The 18,712-nt window shown below is 47.4% G+C and overlaps 1 pseudogene; it reads right to left on the bottom strand.

Annotated features, from left to right (window-relative positions):
• Positions 1–3,307: 3,307 nt before the first annotated feature.
• LOC133069912 (elongation factor 1-gamma-like) lies at positions 3,308–12,773 on the bottom strand (annotated as a pseudogene).
• Positions 12,774–18,712: the final 5,939 nt, after the last annotated feature.

The raw sequence follows: 18,712 nt of genomic DNA, 5'->3' as shown, positions 1-18,712 counted from the left end.
GGGAAGAGATGAAATGATAGCTAAATGATAGCTTGATGGAGGAAAGGTCAGCAAAAGGGGATATATATATATATATATATATATATATATATATATATATACACATACACACACACACATATATATATATTAATTTAAAACAATGCAGATTTATTATCTTCACAGTTTTGGAGGTCAGAGTCCAAAATGGCTCTCAGTGGGCAAAACTCAAGGTGTGGGCAGGGCTGTCCTACTTTCTGGAAGCCCCAGGGGAAAATCCATTTCTTCTCCCTTTGCAGTTTCCGGAACCTTAGTGTATGGCCCCTGCCTCCATCCTCAAGGCCAGTGATGCTGATCTGAGTCCCTCCCACATGGCCACCTCTCTGGTTCTGTCTTCAGATGCCCCCTCCAGCCCCTGACTCCTCCCCACTTTTTTCTTTTTTAGGATTTTTATTAGCATAGGAAAAAGCAGTGCTTGTAGACCAAGGCAGAGGAGAGAATGGCCATAGACGGACTAGGATGCCTGAAGATGGAGGAGGAGCAGGCGAGGCTGGTGCTTGTCTGGTGGGTGTGTGCCTGGAAGGGGGACGTGCCTCTGGGCGAGGGGTACATTGCATGAGGGGTGGGGGGAGACTAGAGAAATCTTCAGGTGGAGAGGGAGAACTTGGGTCCCCCTGGAGTGACCACTTCCTCACAGGGAGGTGACGGTGGGTCTTCCTCTAGCAGATGACTGATGTGGGACCTTGGGGAAGGCAGGCAGGGCCCCAGCTGGAGGAAGCCCTGGAGCTGGGAGATCATCTGGATTCAGAGAATCCATGATCTTACATTGGGGTTTCCTAACAGGTTCAACAGGTCAGGCGTGAGATAGGAGAAATTGATGATAGTGAAGTTGTCCCTGCAGGCAGGAGTGAGGAGATGGAGTCATGAGAAGGCCAGCCAAGGCTCCTGAGGCTGGTTGTCCATCTCACCTCCTGGGGAGCCTTCAGCAGTGCCAGAGTCTGGGTCCCACCCAGATCAGTTCATTCACCCAGCCCTGGCTGATTCCAGGGCTGAGATCTGCTGGTGAGACCCAATGAAACTCACTGTCAGCACACCAGAGCTTTTGGAGAAGTTACAGGGGGACTGAGGATGCTGCAGAAGAGGTGAGGAAAGGAGAGGAACTCACCCGAGCATGCACAGAAGCAGGGTGTGTGTGTGTGTGTGTGTGTGTGTGTGCACATGCTCAAGTGTGCATGCACAGTAGTACAATGTGGTTTGACGCATGGAGCAGATTTAGAATTGGAGCACAGGATTGAGGAAAGTATATTTGTGAACATATTTGGATCCTTTACAAAGATATCAAAACTGGATCTAATTTGGCTATTCATTTAACAAATCACCTTTATAAAATAGTTGAGCCAACCTGAGGAGTAAATATTTGAGTGTCCTAGAAATTCATTGCCAAGGAGAGAGGTTGAAAGAGCCCTGGAAACTGGGGCTAGTCTGAGATGCAATGGAACTCCAGCTCCGAAGCTCATTTGTCCCTCAAAGAAGGAGCACTGGCTGGTGGGCAAGGAAAATAGGAGAAAATGTGAGAAAGTAGGCAGAGTGCTGGGGCAGGAGCTGACACCAGGACATGGCCAGGTTCTCAGACCTGGATGCTGGCAGCATTTAGGGACTAGAAGACTGTGCCCTTCCACCTCTCTGCTGTACCCCCAAGATATACCTGCCCAGCATACAGGCTTTATTGGAAGGGACTTTCAAAAGAGTGTCCAGAATGCCTTTGCAGTGGGCAGTTATGAAGGGTGGTCTTAGCTTACAGGGTGAGCACAGCTTTGGTACCCAGCTCAGGTATTTCTTATCTTTGTAGAACTGGACAAGTTACTCCTAAGTATGGTTTTCACATTCTTTTTTTGGGACTACTTATAGAACTCACCTCCTAGGATTAAGGATCATATGAGGGGATGCTTTGTTGTTCAGTTGCTAAGTCATGTCCAACTCTTTGTGACCCCATGGACTGCAGCATGCCAGGCTCCTCTGTTTTCCACTGTCTCCCATAGTTTGCTCAAATTCGTGTCCATTAAGTTAGTGATGTTATCTAACCATCATATTCATGAGAGGATACATGCAAAATGTTTTTCACAGTGTCAGGAGAAGGGTGAAAGTACTTTACATAGGCACTCTAGCTAGCCACCTGGAAGGCTCCAGTGGCCAGTCAGTGAGGCCGGCAGGGTGACCCCTTCTAGGTCTTTTCTCCTGGATGCATGGAGCTGTGGGTTGTGCCCACTACTTATCAAGACTCTTTGACATTGTATCTTCACAAAGTCAGGTTCCAAGTTGTAATTCTCTTGCACCAACAGTGGATTGCATTAGTTCCTAGAGAACTGAGGAACATTGGGTGGGTGCTGGGTCTGATGTGGCCTTGACCCCTCATCCAGCCTTGCTAAGGGAAGACCATGCCATTCCACCCTGACCCCAAGCTGAGAGTAATGCTTCTCTTTTCTCCTCTGAGCATTCAGCCCACTGCTCTGTTGAGTATCTGCTTCATCTTCCTCGCAGGTTGCAGGGCCTTGGGGACAGGCTCACATCCATTCCTTTCACCTTGACCTTGTCACAACACTTAGCTCTCTGTCTGTCCCTCACCAACGCTGTATTGCGCTGATGAACAAGGAGCGTTTCAAAACACCAACCACTAAAACCAGTGTTTGCAGATCTGGGCATTTTTTAACCTGAATTTTAATAAAATGGACATTTTCCATCCTAGAAGCAGCAATGACCGTTTCGCTTTACAAAGCTGCAGCAGGTAAGTAAAGATGGGTCTACAAAGATGAAATCTTTTATTGAGGTCACACTGGTGGAAAAGAACTCCCCAATTTTTCTCCTCTGAAGATAGATTCCCTTTAGTTATTTATTTAATAGCTGTGATCACAGGTAGAGAAGGTAACAATTTTTGCTCTGCACTAAATATATATGAAGATATACATTTCATGAGGAAAAGTGCCCAAGGCAAAAACCGTTTCCCCCCCAGGACTCTGGTTAAGATGAACAACCCCAGTGGGCTCTCAGAGGAGTGTGTCATAACCACATAGCCTCTCGGGGATGTCACGAAAATGTGCGGAGGTCAGACCACCATCCCCGCTCAGCATGAAAGAGACACTCCAGAAAGCTGGGGACGGCCTTGTAGAATGAATCACTCCATCTATATTGCAAGTCCCCAAGCACTCAAGTGTACACAAGATTAATCAGATTCAGGACACAGCTTTTATTTTTTTCCATTGTTCAGTTTCCTTTAATGAACCCCATTCTCCTTGAAGGGCAGGTACAGCAGCTAGGCAATGGCAAGAGATGTTCACTTGAAGGCCTTGCCTTGACTGAAGGCTTTGCCCACATGCTGGAAGGCTCCATCCCAGGAAAAGTATTCTCAAACCACCATCTGAGTCTCCTCACTGCTGGGATCCAGTTTCCACCATACTGGTGGTCCACAGGCCAATCTGGGCTCCACAGAAAGGCAAGCTCCAGCCCTGGAAGACCCAGATTCCAGAAATGGGGCTGCTGTGGTTGGTTCTGTAGAGAAAGACACTGGCAAAGGCATTCTTCTTCAGTTTGTCCAATGGCTTGCAACAGTTCAGTGACAAGGCTGCAGCTCAGGGAGGTCTGGGAAGTGGTATTTGGAGTACCACAGGGACCAGCCCCCCTTATCAAGTGAAGTGAAGTCACTCAGTTGTGTCTGACTCTCTGCGACCCCACGAACAGTAGCCCACCAGGCTCCTCCATCCATGGAATTTCCTAGGCAAGAGTGCTGGAGTGGGTTGCCATTTCCTCCTCCAGGGGATCTTCCCGACCTAGGGATGGAACCTGGGTCTCCCGAATTGCGGGCAGACGCTTTACCATCTGAGCACCAGGGAATCCCACCCTGATCAAAGTGCTCCCCAATACAGCAATACCACAGACAGCGTGTCCTCATGGGAGTACTCGCGCTTAAATCCTTCCAACAAGAAGGTACTCTTGGGCAGGTGAGCAGACGGGTCCTTGGCCTTCAGCTCAGCAGCCAGCACCTGCTCACGTTCACACAGATCCTCCTTGGGAGCAGGGCAGCCACCTTCTTCCCCTCTTTCTGCTTTACCTGAGGCCTCTGCCTGTCTTCTTGAGAACCTTTCTCTTTCCATGGGGTGTCCTTTTTAGACTAGCTCTCTGCAAACCATTTAGGATCCAACTGGACCATTTCCTCACAGAGTTTCACCTCCCCCAAGACAACCTAGAACTGGGGCTGGTTCATGTGGGTGAGGAACCAGCAGTTGGTATTAAGGAAGGCCTGGCAGAAAGAAGGCTCCAGAATCTGTGAATAAAGACCCAACAGACTGCTGACAATGGTGATGTCAGCCGGCGTCACACATCCGCCCACCAGAAAAGTCTGAGTCTTCAAGGGAGCGTCCAGCAGCCCCAGAATCCACCTCACCCCCCTCCCCCTCCTCCTCTGTGGCCTCCTTGTGATGCATGATGCCCCAGTAGGGAACCGCCGGATCCAGGTTGGGGGCACTGTGTTACCGCCATCGGCCGACTCCACCCACCACCCCAGCTGTACCGCTGCCTCGGGAGGACGTCCTCGAGGCTCACATAGCAGGCAGCGACATCACCCTCCAACACACAGAATCCACTTCAAAGGCTGGAACCTTGCTGGTGGGAAATTTATGGAGCAATTCGGGGGGTGTGACTGGTTTGGCCGAAATGGAAGTGGGGTGGTGCCCGGAGCACAGGGACCTGAGCCCCGCTCTACTGAGTGGTGATGAGGGTCTTCAGGCCCTCCAGCTGTCAGGACACGTGTACAGGGTCCTAGGCTTCGTGGTGATTTCATAGAGATAGGGGCCAGAACATGGCTTAAAAAAAAAAAAAAAAAAAAACACACCAGGGGGCTTCCCTCGTGCCTCAGTGGTAAATAATCTGCCGGCCAATGCAAGAGACACAGGTTCGATCCCTGGTCTGGGAAGATTCGACATGCTTCAGATCAACTCAGCCTGTACACCACAACTATTGAGCCAGCACTCTGAAGCCTGGGATCCGCAATTATTGAGTCCACCACCCGCAACTACTGAAGCCCGCATGCCCTAGAGTCCATGCTCCAACTGCAACAAGAGAAGCCCCTGCAGGAAGAAGCCCATGCACTCACTGCTCACTGCAGGTAGAGAAAGCAGAGCAGCAACAAAGACCAAGCACAGTAAAAAAAAAAAAAAAAAAATCACATGTGTAACAAACACCAGTTATCCTTTCCTTTAAAGGACTGCAGAGAGCAGTTCATGTCTTTAAATATTTGGACAAAACAACAGCAACAAAAAACAGGTAGGTCATTTTTTTTTTTTTTTTTTTTAAAACCGAAGAAACTAAAGGTGCCTAACGCCCAAGTTGCAGACTGGAACCTTGAAAGCAGCTGGGCCAGTACTAATGGGCCCATAAAGCACTGCCCGGTCTCTGCCTGCTGCCTAATTACTCATCGGCTCGGCCTTTGTTCAGCCAGTGCCTGCTTTTACAACGCAGTCAAACAAGGTAGAACTGTGTCCATTTATGGGAAAGTCAAAGACCAATAAATAAAAAGTTTAATTTCCTGATTCCCTGAAGTCGATGGGGCTTAGAAAATACTCACCAATCCTTGCAATGATGGTCTTTCAGGAAAAAAAACTGTGTGAGCAGCACCTCGTATCAAATTTCATTGCTCATAAAAGAGAATCAGATTATGTTAAGTGAAAAAAAGCAGGGCACAATGTCCCCTGTGTTTACAACTACAAAACTATCTGCTAAGGGCAGAGGACTGGAAATGTGCAATTGTAATCAGACGTTTGTGAGGGGGGCAGGGTTCGGGGAGATTTTTCTTTTCTGTTTTCTACGTTTTCTGCTGCTACTTCGGTTTTATGACAACAGAAAAAAATTAGATATCGATCAGTAAAACAATTAGTTAATTGTCTAGCAGCTCCTAGTCCCCAGAACAAAGAGCATCACAGGAGGCTTCCCACGTTAAGCAAATCCATTAAAAACCAAGAAATTCAGCTAAGTGTCAGAGGACCGAGGGTCTCACTTTCATCTGGAGGACTGTTGATTTTTACGGATGTCCCAAGGAGCTCCATTAGTAAAAAATAATCCCTCATCAGGTCTCTCCACTTAGTGAAATCTTTCAAGTCATTAATAATACTTAGGAAACTTTTTCTCCATCAGTATGATATGAAAAATGTGGCAAGGAACCGAGTGTATGATTCCTTTCTCTAGGCATTTCCCATTGTTTTGAATACAGCTTGAGCGATAGGAGCCGGATTGCTCACAGTGACTGTTTACAGGGAGCAGACTGCAGGAGGGGACAGAACCAGTTCTGACTTGTTGCAGCCCACACCGTCTGGGTGAGCAGGCCAGTGCTGGCTTTCCAACCAGGGACTGTGTCCAAGGGACTCATCGCTGCTGCTCTGTCTGCTGACATGGAAGAACTGGTCGATGCATTTGCTGACTGGATCTCTTGCCTCCTCTCTTCTGCTCCTCGCCAGCACCTTCCCTGGCTTCCCTTTTTTCCCCAACTAATTTCTCCACTGGTGGTCCACAGAGCCCTGCTCTTCGCCCTCTACCTTCTCCTCCCTCCTCCTTGCATGCATTTTGTTGCTCAGTTACTTACCTAGACAACCACTGATGTAGCAAAACTGGCTGCACCCTCTCCAGGGGCACAGGAGATTCAAGATAAAGGAGTGTGTCTTCCCTCTCAGTTCAGTCACTCAGTTGTGTCCGACTCTTTGTGACCCCATGGACAGTAGCACGCCAGGCCTCCCTGTCCATCACCAACTCCCAAAGCTTGCTCAAACTCATGTCCATTGAGCCATCCAGCCATCTCATCCTCTGTCATCCCCTTCTCCTCCTGCCTTCAATCTTTCCCTCTGGGAGGTTACATTCCTGTGGGGAAGAGACATCAGACAGGCAAAAGTGATTTAACTTTAATGAGATGAATATTCCCCAAGGCAGGCCTGGGTTTGGGCTGTATCCTTATATGTCCCATAAACATGAAAACTCAGCAATTCCACATGTGAGCTCAAGCACTCCTCCCCCTGTAGCCCACATTTTGGTTAAAGACATCGTTGTCTATATAGTCACCAAAGCTTGAAGCTAAATGCCTTCCACCCTCCTTCTCACTCTCAGCATCCTGCCATTCCACCTTAGGATCATCTCTTTAATAATTCCCTTCCTTCCATTCCCACCACTGCCCAGTTAATCCTTCCCGTGTAGTCCTCTATTGTCATATGCCTTTGCTCTTCCATGGCCACCTTGCTCAGAGTGATGAGCCTAAAACACACCCAACTGCCTCGCGCCCTTGCTTAAAAAACACTGGAGGTTCCCATCAGTGAATCGAGTTCACCTCCCTGCCATGGCCTTTAGCATCAACTTCCACGTGCAGCTTTAACCACCCGCTTCCTTGGTCACCTTTGGGCGTTGAGCGCCCATCACTTCCCAAGCATATGGTGCTCGTTGACACCACGTTGGGTCATGCTGCTCTCCCCATCTCGAATGCTTTCCCACACCCTATCAGAAAGAGAAGTCCTGGGGAAAATCCTGTTGGTCTGCTGTTCGTGGCCCAAGTCCAGTGGCATCTTCTTGGGATCCCCACACTCCCCAGACTTGCCCCTGGGGCCGCTCCTTTCTAAAAAATAAAAGAAAGCAGAGTGTTTGAGATCAGGAGTGAAATCTCCATCTCACAGTTGTGGTGTGTTCAGTCGCTCAGTTGTGTTCTATTTTTTTGTGGCCCCAGGCTCCTCTGCCCATGGAATTTTCCAGGCAAGGATCCTGGAGTGGATTGCCATTTCCTCCTCCAGGGGATCTTCCTAACCCAGGGATCGAGCCCGTGTCTCTTGTGTATCCTGAATTGTCAGATGGATTCTTTACCACTAGTGCTTGAGCCATCCAACTGTCTCATCCTCTGTCATCCCCTTCTCCTTCTGCCTTCAATCTTTCCTAGCATCAAGGTCTTTTCCAATGAGTCAGCTCTTCGCATCTTATAGCCAAAGTACTGGAGCTCCAGCTTCAGCATCAGTCCTTCCAATAAATGAACATTGGATTGATTTCTATGCTCTGAAGAAGCCCAAACTGGACCTCGTGAAGAGCCCAGTGTGGAAGAACCTGAGACCCCAGCCTACAGCCAGCCTCCACCCCCAGATCCGAGTGGAGACACCTTCAGATGGTCCCAGCTCTAAGCCTTTGTCTCCTACACGAGGCCCTAGAGAAACCATCCCCTTCCTGAATTCCTGACTCACTGAATAGCTTGTTTATATTTTGGGGTAAATTTTTATGCAGTCTTAGCAGCTGGACCAAGGAGCAAAATGCCAATTAATTAGAATTTTTCCTAAGTATTATGTTCACCAAATGTGAGCATGCCCTGCAGTCTCTAAGGTCGGGCAGATAAACGCCTGTGGGAAAGAATAACTATTCCAGGATGAGGCTCTGTGGTTAGGTGTGTTGATAGACAGCTACGTAGGATATTGGTTAAAACAATCCATGTTCAAAGTCTTCAAAATGCATGGTAGGCGACCATACAGATGAATGCCACAAGAGGGCAGGTGTACATATGGAAATAGGGCTTTCGTGGACTTAACCTTAGTCTTTCTATTGACTTTTTTTTTTTCATTTCACTGATGATTTTGTTAGATATTGATCACTGCCTACAGATGGGCTTCATTTTGAAGACGTGAATCTACATTTCAAAATGCGACCATCTAGGAAAGGTCCCCTAACAGTTCATTTAATAAAGCCATATTTGTATTTCTTATAAAATATATTTTTGTAATGAAAACACCTACAGTTTCATTATTGAGAAAAATGGAGCCTATACTTTCAAGTGTCAGTGGGACAAACATTTCCTGACTTTCTATCACGGCATGAATGCAGATGTGTTGTTTACTCAATCTCATTTATTTCATAATGGGATTAAATAATGCTTCATTATTTCATAATGAACAAAGTAATATGTGATTTTGAAAAAAAGAAGCAATTACACTTATTTTTCTTTCACCTCAGAACCCCCCTCCCCCTAATACATTCTGACATTAAAATGAACTAATTTGTTGGGTAATTTAAAGTCACCTCAATCTCTCCAAGAAAGATGAAGAAATAGGCTTCTCAGACCCTGGGGTTTTACTGCTTACAGATTGTTTTACTCAAAATGTTTCTTGCAAACTTCAGGCAGTCTTGTTCCTGGAGTGCCTCTTACACACCACACATTCAGTATTTTTCAGCGGCTGGTCAGTGCCCATGGTTTAATTGCACTTATGGGTGTGACATGTCCGGGAGATGGTGATGGACAGGGAAGCCTGGCGTGCAGCAGTCCATGGGGTCGCAAAGAGTCGGACACGGCTGAGAGACTGAGCAACATCAGTGGGTCTGACAGCACTGGGACTTCCGAGGCTTTGGTGGGCAGCTCCCTTGCAGTTTGCGGCTTCCCCGGTGGCGCCGTGGTAAAGAATCCAAGTGCCCACGCAGGAGACACAGGAGACAGGGTTCGATTCCTGGGTGGGGAAGATCCCCTGGAGAAGGAAATGACAAGCCACCCCAGTATTCTTGCCTAGGAAATCCTATGAACAGAGGAGCCTGGCAGACTACAGTCCACGGGGTCGCAGTCAGAAACAACAGAGCGACCGAGCACACACTTGCAGTTTGCTAGGACTTCCCAGGTGGTGCTAGTGGTAGAGAACCTGCCGGCCAATGCAGGAGATCCAAGAGACGTGGGCTCTTCCCTGGGTCGGGGAGATCCCTTAGAGCAGGAAGTGGCAATCCACTCCAGGATTCTTGCTTGGAAAATTCCATGGACAGAGGAACCTGGCGGGCTACAGTCCAAGGGGTCGCAAAGAGCTGGACACGACTGAGCCACTGAGCATGTGGCATGGCCCAGAGTTGCCAAGCAGAGGCTGTGGCGCTCGGCAGTAGAGAACTGGCCTGTAGAAGTCATCCTGAACAACTCAGGAACCTCTCTGAACCTCAGCTTTCACATCTGTAAAATGGAGCTCGTATTTGTGTTTTTCTCAAAAGGATGTTGTGAGGATCGGCTGAAATAACGGATGTAAAGCACCTGAGCTTGTGCCTGGCATATAGCGGGCTGTTCTACCCATCTCCCCGCAGCTACGCCTCTCCTATGACCAAACGTGTAGGTTGGCTACTACATTACCTGGGACACAGGAGCACTCGGCAGACACCAGCTAGGATCACTGCCCTGCCTTTAGTCCTATAAACATCTTAGAAAATGATTTTAAAAACAAAGATGCTAAGTAAGTATTGCATCTCCATTACCAGCTCTGTACACATGCACGCTCTCAATGTTCTCTCCTAGAAGATGCTTCCAGAATGGGTGTTTCTTTCCACACTTTCATGCTGCATCTGAAGATCCAACATTATCACTGGGAAAAACTCCAGATCACGGAAGGCTTGCAGCTCATTTTCCTGGTCAGCAGTGGTGAGGACGGACACAATGACCTATTACAAATGGCAGTGATTTCCAAAGCCACCACTGCTGTTTCTCCCTCTGATGGTTTGCTGCAATGGAATTCTAGGAAGATTTCACACAACTGCCCCAAACCCACATCAGAGGCCACGATAACAAATTAGCTGTAGAGGGACGCTGGCTGTGTTTCCATGTCCAAGGTGCCAAGGTGGAAATCATTTACGACAGAACATGCACTCTTTGCATTAAGCAGACCCAGTTTATGCGTGACTCCAAATGGACTTCTTTGAAACTTCACTTCCTCCCAGCCCAGTTCACAGAGTCAGATGTTTTTATAGGGGAGAATTCTACAACAGCTGCATTTTTTCCCCCTTCAACATGCCAAATGTTTCTTATCATTACATGGTCTCAAATATATTTTACTATGAAGTTTTTTTTTAAAGCACCAATAACTCGCATAACCTTTAACCCGCGAGTGTAAACACGCTACATTTGGACAGGCAGTAAATTGTGACTCTACTTTTAAAGCTCCTTGGGTTAGCTTGGATAAATCTTTTAACTTCTCAGCTAGAGAGTCTTTAGAGAGACTTTTGTGGCTTTAACATTCCTGGAGTCACTCTTGGCACTTCCCAGATCCCACGGTGGGCGGGGTTGGTGCCCTCTCGGGGGTCCAGGGTGCCCTGGGCTCATTTCTTTCCGGTCCTGTTCCTCAGTACCCTGAGGTTCCCCTCCCCAGATGGTCTCACACTCCACTTCATGTTCCTCGAGCACGGGGACTGTGACTTATCACCGTGGCATCCATCGTAGTTCAGGAAGCTGTAACAAGTGTACTGGACTGGTGTGTTTTAAACAGCAAACACTTATTTCTCAGAGTTTTGGAGGCTGGGACATCAGCACAGTTGGGTTCTAGGGAAAGCTCTCCTCCAGGTTTGCAGACAGCTGTCTTCCTGCCGTATCCTCATGTAGCACAGAGAGAGGGCGAGAAAGAGGGACAGAGAGCACTCTGGTCTCTTAGCCTCATTATAAGGGCACTAACTCCATCAAGTGTGGTTTAGACATGGGTTTCCCTGGTGGCTCAGATGGTAAAGAATCTGCCTACAATGTGTGAGGCCTAGGTTCGATCCCTGGGTCAAGAAGATCCCCTGGAGAAGGAACTGGCTATGCACTCCAGTATTCTTGCCTGGAGAATCACAAGGACAGAGGAGCCTAGCAGGCCAGAGTCCATGGGGTCACAAAGAGTCGGACACAACTGAGCTACTAACAGACACAACCCCATCATGTGGGTTCTACCTCATGAGCTCCCAAGGGCCTCACCTCCAAATACCATCACAAGGGGAGTTAAGGTTTCACACATGAATTTCGGGGTCACAAACATCCACAACAGTATCCCAAGAGCCTCTCACAGTCCTGGACCATTTCCCGAGATCCAAAAGATGAATGGTGCCCCCTGGAGGTGTACAATGTGGTGGTCCATAGTGTGTGTGTGTGTACGCACGCGCACGCACACGCACGCTCTATTAGCACTTGAGTACTTGTTGAATAAAACATTTAATAAATTATAACATATTTCTGCTTAAAATTTTTAAAAATATCTTTATTCAAATTAAGTTTGGTGTTGTTTTATAATAATGTAAAATGTAATGCTTAAATAGAAAATGACATTTTAAATTAAAGACATCCCTTCAAAGAACTTAATAGATTTTTTTTTTCCCTGAATGACTCTAAGCATGACTTAAAATATTCTAACAGGCCAATGGTTTATTGATCAGAAAAACTTAAGTATTAAATTACTGGCTGAATACTGCCCTAGGAATCCCATTTGTCTTTAGATTATAAGGTGATTAATTTGATAAATAGCCAAGATGTATTTTCATCTCTGCAACATCTAAAAGCATAATCTGACATTCATTGTCCTTCTCTACAGAGATGTTCTAAAGAAGTGTCATAGCCCTCAATCAAAATTGAAATATCCCCAAGCATCAATATGCCCCAAATTCAGATTAGGGAAAACATCTCACTTACAGGCACTTTAAAAATCTTGTTCCCTCAAGATTGTTCCCCTACTGGAGAGTCAACAAATCCTGTTGACTCTGGAAAGTAGCAAAGACGGATTTAAGTGAATCTGGTGCTTGAAGTGGGACCCGGGGCAGCTTGCCAAGATCATGTTATTCTTTTGCTTGGAATCCTACACCCCACGCCGCTCCCCACCACTGCCGGAAGCTCCCTCCTTCCTTCTCCTCTTCCTCTCTCCTTTCGTCCCATCCAGCTGCCCGGGGCCCCAACCAGCTGTGCCGAGCGGGGAGAAGGAGACCCCTGGGAGGCCGCACGGGGGGAAGGGAGAGGCCTCTGGGCTCACGGACTCGGCCATCCTGGGTGAAGCCGGAGGAGACCGCAGGGTGGCCCGTTCTGCGCGCAGCTCCTGACTGACCGCCCACCCTGTGCGTCTTGGTGTTGGGTTTGGTCTCGGTGACGCCGCCCGGCAGCGTCTGGTCCCTGCCCTTCTGCCCTCATCATGGCCTCTCCTAGCGCCCCTCCAGAGCGGGGAGAGCTCTTGGTTAGGGGATCAGCCTTCTGCTCTAGGCTGTGGACTCTTGGCATGAGGGAAGGGTCGCTTTTTTCTTCACATCTTGACTCCTGGTGCCAGAGCCGCCACTGCCCTGGCTGGAGAAGTGAACGAATGAATGAGCAGCGGTTAAACGGGACAGTGTGCGTGCAAGTGCTTGGTAAACAGCGCGGTGTGACGCACATGCGCACCGGCCATTATTGTCTCCACACCTGCCGGGTCGGGGCCTTGCCCGGGACAGAGCAGGAGTTCCGCCGCGCCTTTGGAAACAGAGGCTGGAAGGCAGACGGGAGCCCGCGGTGGCGGCCTGGGCCCCCAGGAAGGCAGACGGGAGCCCGCGGTGGCGGCCTGGGCCCCCAGGAAGCAGAGGCTCGGGTGGCATTCGTGTGAGGTGTTCACTCGGAAGCGCCCGTGCGAACAGACCCCGGGGCGGGCAGGGCAGGAAGTGGGACCAGCCAAGAGGGAAGGGGGACTGTGATGCTGGTGGCCCCGTGACAGCCTTGGCCGTCCCCCAGGAGGCCCCGAGCTAGGATGGCCCTTTGGCGTTGTCCTGACTGGGGCCAGGATGGCCTGACTTTTGTCCCCTGCACTGATCAGACGTTGGATGTGGATCACTGAGGAAGGGACGTGAGCTTGGGCCAGGCAGACCTTCAGTCTCTAAAGGTGTGTGCTGGGCAGGCCTGAGGGTGCCCGGCAGCCCACCAGAGTCCACCACAACAGCTTCTCACAGAACCCAGGACCCGGGAGCACGCTTGGAGCTGAAGAAGCTGGGCGTAGGGAATCCTCCACCCCCAGGGGAGGCAGCCTTTGGAAACACACAGCCCTGTGTATACATGGGACGGGCGGTGGTCTTTGCTGCCACAGTGGCTGTGTACTCGGCCAGGTGCCAAGACCCTCCAAAGTCCAAGGCTGGGCCTCTGCAGTGCTGGAACATTCTATCTCTTGGTCTGGGTGTGGGGTCACATGGAGCCATGCACTTAAAACATTATCGACTTTCCTATGTGCATCATGCAACCCGCATCACAGTGGTGCTCTTCAAATTATTTAAAAAGTCTATCGTGTTCAACCTTCTAGTCTGCCTCCTGTTTCTCCTTTTAAAAGAGAAAAACATAATTGGGGTTTTATGACACACAATCCTGCCAACCCCTAGATGGAAACAAACACTTTAAACTATGAACTGAGCCAGGACATCAAACTAATCTTTGGATCAAACCTGAATTTCACTTTGTCTTTGGACACCTCTCCATTCTCTACTCAGACCCTTTAATTGCCTCCCATTTCCCTCAAAAGAAACTTAAACAATTTTTTTTTTTTTTTTGGAGACGGCTGGGATTGCAACTATTTTTATTTTTTCCTCTCAAACTTTCATTGTAACTCTCCTCTGTGCCAGCCACTGCTCTGTCTTTGGGCTTGGAGAGAGCAGAGCATGAGCCCTGGTGCCTGCCCATGAGGGGCCCACGGTCAGATGGAAATGTCCCTGCACACAGGCCAGCTACGTGTTAGCCGAGCGGAGTGCGCGGAGCTGGAGTTGAGGGCAGGGGGACAAGAATCCGCATGGACTTTGTGGGATAAGTGCTCTCTTGCCAGTTTGGAGAGATTGCGATCTAAATGGTCTGGCTTGTCTCCTGGAAACCTCATCTTGCTGTGTTTGTTCTCCAAACTCTAGGTCGCCCTGGCCTCCCCACGGCGATGGCTCCTACGTAGCCTTTGTGCGTCTGTACTCTTCCTTTGTATGCCCGCCCTTCTTATCTTTCTGTGCAAAAAGTTGGCTTGCTCTCAGATCCCCGTGCTTGCTGTTGGAGGGTCAGTGGCTTCCTTTGCACCCAGCCTCCTCTCACAAAACCCTCTCTGCAGTGTCCCCGGGTTCCCTGGTGACCGCTCCATTAAATGCATATGGAGTCAGCTACTGCTCTCTGGCCTCTTTTTTTTTTTTTTTTTATAACTGCAGAACTGTACCTCTCACCTTGCAGAACGTTCCTTCCCCATCTCACTCCTCTTAAACTTCTACTTAAGATTAGCTCACAAGGGACTTCTCTGATGGGCCTGTGACTAAGACTCCATGTACCCAATGCAGAGGGCCCAGGTTCAATCCCTGGTCAGGGATCTAGATCCCATATACTGCAAGTGAAGATCATGTGTACTGCAACTAAGACCCAGTGCAGTCAAAATATATATATATATATATAAATATTAAAAACAGATCAGCCCACAATACCAAGGTGGGAAGGAGAGCCTGGGGGACCTCAGGGCCTGAGGGGCACCCTCAGACTGAGCCCGACCAGCAGAGACCCACCAACCTCTTCCTTCAGGCTTGTACTCAGCCACTCAGTCATGTTTCTTTGTGACTCTATGGACTGTAGCCTGCCAGGCTCCTCTGTCCATGGAATTACCCTGGCAAGAATACTGGAGTGGGTAGCCATTCCCTCCTTCAACCCAGGGATTGAACCTAAGTCTCCTGCGCCTCCTGCATTGGCAGGCGGATTCTTTACCAGCCACTGATGCTATTTCTCAGGACAGTTTTAAGAACCAGATCTTTTGGTTGGGTTCAGACCACAGGCAACCTCCAGACCGCAGGACACACACACTTGGCAAGCTGCTTTAAGGCTGCTTAAAGCTGCTTTGTTTGGTCGCTGCCAGCTCCTGTCTTGCCCCCAGCACTGCCCCCAGCTCCAGGGGAAGGAGCATCCTGCCAGTAGTGTCTCTGGGCATCAGGCATTGTCCTGTATCCTTTCCTTATGATTTGGGAAGTTCTCCGAGTCCCACTGGGCCACAGGGCATCTTGCGAGATGAGGGGATTTAGCAGCCAGAGTGTGTTTTGTTTTCATAAATCCTGGAATTAATTGGCTCTTCTTGAGCCTGCACAGTTAATGGCTGGGAGAGGAGATGTAGGACTATGGCGTCTGCCCACCTTAGAATAAAAAAGTCACTGCAGATAATTCTGAAATCTGAGACCTGACGATTGATGATACCAAGAGGGGAAATAATCATTGCCTTAGAAAGCCTTCCAGCCTGTCCACATAGGTTCGCTCCAGCCGATTCTCACGTATGTATCCACTCTGAGGCGTGGAGGAGACATTTGGTATTAATGTGTCTCTGCACCCCATCTCCAGAGCCAAAGCAAAGAGGGACTATTATTTGTAAATTCAAACTGTGTGGACTGCCATTCAAAGTAATTGACCTCCAATCTTCTCTTTAATGTGTCATTAAATCTCTGGGTACATATTTGCTGACGTAACATTCATCGTGAGTCTGTGAAGAGCTGGAATGTACTTAAAATGCTTTTCTCACACCTACAGAGTCACTTCAAACCTACATATCAGCTCTCAGAGCCTCACACCTTGAGGTTTCAGAGCCTGTGGAGGAACTGAAACAAGCTTTCTTTCTCATTTTGAAATTGGCCAATCATAGAGGCGATTTCAAGTCAGCGTCATGTTAAAGACATTACCAAAATAGAATGAGCTAACACAAAAAGACAATTCCTCCCAACATCTCTGGTTATGCTTCATATAATGATGGCAAATGTGATGCCAAAAATCACCTGTTGTGAAGATATCATAAGCACCAACAAGCACCAAAAAAGGCATTCAACGTCACTAATCACCCAGGGAAACGCAAATCAAAACCGCCACATCACCTCATATCCATCAAGATGACTACTATAAAAAAAAATTGAAAATGCGTTGGTGAGGATGTGGAGAAATAGAAAGGCTTGTGCACTGTTAAGGGGAATGCAAAATGGTGCATTGCAAAATACTGTGGGGATTCCTCAAAGTGTTAAAAATAGAATAACCTTATGATCCAGCAATCTCACTTCTGGGTATACATCCTGAAGAACTGAAGACAGAATCTTGAAGAGACATTTGTACACTTAAGTTCATAGCAGTCCTATTCACAATAGTCAAAAGGTGGAAGCAACCAAAGTGTTCATCAATGGATGAATGAACAAAGAAAATATGAAATATGTATATATACATTGTATATTTTGTATATACAGTGGATTATTAATCAGCCTTAAAAAGGATGAGTCGTGTCTGACTCTTTGAGACCCCATGGACTGCCACATGCCAGGCTCCCCTGTGCTCCACTATCTCCCAGTACTTGCTCAAACTCATGTCCATTGAGTTGATGATGCCATCTGTCATCCCCTTCTCCTGTCCTCAATCTTTCCCAGCATCAGGGTCTTTTCCAACTGGTCATCTCCTTGCATCAGGTGGCCAAAGTATTGGAGCTTCAGCTTCAGCATCAGTCCTTCCAAAGAATGTTCAGGGTTGATTTCCTTTAAGACTGACAGCCTTGATGTCCTGTATACTGCATACTACATCATGCATGAGCCTTAAGGACATGACACTAAGTGAAATAAGCCAGTTTCAAAAGAACAAATATTGTATGAGTCCACTCATATGAGGTCCCTAGAGGAGTCAGAATCCCAGAGACAGAGAGCAGAAGTCTTGTCGTCAGAGACTGGGAAGATGAGGAGTTGTTGGTTAATGGGGACAGAGTATCAGTTTTGCAAGATGAAAGTTGTATAGACTGGTTGCACAACAGTGTGGATGCACTTAGCATCTTAACTGCGCACTTAAAATGGTTAAGATGGTGTATATTGCATCCTGTGTATTTTACCATAATTTTAAAAAGTTACACAAGGTTGCCTCCTCACAGTAAGTGACTGTCCAGTAAGGTCCTGAAGGAGTGTGTGTCACCCAGGTGTGTTGAGTCCTTGGCTGTATCTTGCTCCCCCATGTCCACCATGGTCTCTGGACAGGGTCCGGCAAATACAAGCTCAGCACAGTTTTACTGAACGTATGAGGAAAAGAAGTCGAGAGGGAAAGAGTAAGGGAAAAAAGAGTGAATAGAAAACCCACAAAAGATAAATTACAAATGGACAGTAACCAAATGAGAAAATTTTCAGCTTCACTAGTAATCAAAGAAAAGCCCATTAAAGCAACAATGAGTTTCCATTTCTCAGTATAAAATGAGCAAAGATTTTTATTATTATAATTTAAATACCTAAAGCTGGCAAGGATTTGTTGAGATGGATAACTTCAGACAGAATTGGTACATTTCTGTAAGAAACATAGTGGTATATATGAACAGCTCTAATAAAAATTCATATCTTTTGACCCAATAATCCTCTATCTAAGAACACATCCTCAGGAATCAATAAGACACTTAGACAAAGATTTAAGGGAAAAGATGCTTATTACAGAGTCATTTATAGCAGTTCAAAGACCAGAGCTAAACATCTGGCAAATGGAAAGATGCTTAGGTATGAGATGAAAAATTATGTAGCTACTAAAAATCATATCTTAGAAAAATAATAATGTAAGAAATTTTTACAATTATATGTACATATAGATTACGCATGTAATAAGATTAGTTTTATTTAAAAAATTGAAAACAGAGAGGAAATAGAGACGTAGACACAGAGAAAAGACGCATGGACACAGTGGGGATGGAGGAGGGACAGGTTGAAGCAGTGACACTGGAATGTATACCTTACCGCCGGTAAAACAGATCACCAGGGAGAATTTTCTATATGACACACGGAGCTCAAACCTGGTGCTCTGTGACAGCCTAGAGGGTGGGGACTGGGAGGGAGTTTCAAGAAGGAGGGGACGTATATCCATGGCTGATTCATGCTGATGTATGGCAGAAACCAACACAATATTCAAAAGCAATTATCTTCCAATTAAAAATGTTGAAAATGTAGTGTTTAATTTCTGGATGAGATGACTGATCGATTT

Source organism: Dama dama, chromosome 15 (genome assembly GCF_033118175.1).
Source record: "Dama dama isolate Ldn47 chromosome 15, ASM3311817v1, whole genome shotgun sequence".
Classification (NCBI taxonomy): Eukaryota; Metazoa; Chordata; class Mammalia; order Artiodactyla; family Cervidae; genus Dama; species Dama dama.
Note: the sequence above shows the minus strand (reverse complement) of the source record. Positions and strands in the feature narration are given on the sequence as shown.